The following is a 1,489-nucleotide window of genomic DNA, read 5'->3' as shown; positions in this document are numbered from 1 at the left end:
CCGTGGGTGTTTTTTAGTTGTTGAAGACTTGTTGATTGCTTATGGCTAATTTTGATTCTAACTCTACATTTTATCAAAATCTTTTGTCATTGTTCTTATCAATTTCTTGAATCCTGTTCTGATTTCATTAAGCCCTCTTCATCGAACCCCTTTTTCCATGGGTGTCGTTGGCACTGTTCCAGATCTTCAAGTGTTGATAACAGAACAGTAACAGAGAGATAACGGTGTGAGATTCTTTAATGTTTTAATATTAATGACTTGGATTAATAATACAAATGTTATATTTTAAGTGGTCAACAGTAAAAACAGCACCTAAGATACTGTATCTAAGTTTTCCCCTATATAAAGGCTAGCTCATCTTGTCCCTAGGGTTACTGAGAGTTTTTGATGGCTTCATGGCACATCAACGGTGTATTAAATGTCATTATTGAATGAGACATTAATACAGGTGGGGGTACTGATGATCGTCCTCCTAACTGGGATGGTCACAACTACACTTTAATGCTAGAGAAGGGGATGAGGCTCGTGCTCGGACCGAGTTCGAGGTTGCCAAACTCAAAGGGTACAAACTTAATAGGTGTTAATTTTTCTGATAAATGCAATTTGTTTTTGTTTTTACACTAACCGATTGATGATAAACAGTGGCATTATAGTAGTTTGAATTTGTCAATTTTCAATTTAAAAAATTTATATTTTGATTTTGTTTACAAATTAAATATCTCTTTGTTCAAATAAAGTCCAAAGTAGTTTAAAAAAAACTTAAATAAATAAATTCTAAGGTCAATTTAGAAAGATCAAGATACATAAATTCTTTAATCATTTTCTTATTAATTTCATTATCTTACAAATGACTGTTTTTTTATCACCAATGTATCTCCACAGTCAAGTTATGAAACTAATCTGAGTTCGAGATCACATTAATCGAACTGTAGTTTCTCCTTTCAAACTAACGAAAATTAGCCGTTACTTGGAAATTCAATGATTGCAAAATTAACCAAAATGATCATATTCATTTCATAATGAATTTGGAAATAGTGGTCCGGTTTCGTGTTCTGCCAATAAGGCAGTTTATTTGGAAGTTGCCACCTCCAACTCTAGCAGAGGCTTCCTTGGCTAATCAAAACAACTTTTAAATTTTCCTTAGTCGTCTTCCCCCTTTATATGAGCACTAGTTTCTGCAACAACATACTTTTGGACTAAACTTTATTTAGTTGAGTAAACAATTAGAGGTGGCCAATCACAACAAGCCAAACCTCTTTTGGCTTGTATATAAACATTTTGTTGAAGCAACAAAGAGAAAGACACCACCCTCACTTTAAATTATATCCACTTGATTTGAGTGTTTTGTCTTTTAAACCTGTGCATAAAAGAAAATACAAACAAAACTTATTATTGATGAAAGGCTCCTTTCTTTGCAAAATCAAGCAGATCTAGTCTATTTCACATGATTCTATCAAATATAATTTTTATTGATACACCTATATATATA

Source organism: Lotus japonicus, chromosome 3 (assembly GCF_012489685.1).
Source record: "Lotus japonicus ecotype B-129 chromosome 3, LjGifu_v1.2".
In the NCBI taxonomy this organism is placed as follows: domain Eukaryota; kingdom Viridiplantae; phylum Streptophyta; class Magnoliopsida; order Fabales; family Fabaceae; genus Lotus; species Lotus japonicus.
Note: the sequence above shows the minus strand (reverse complement) of the source record.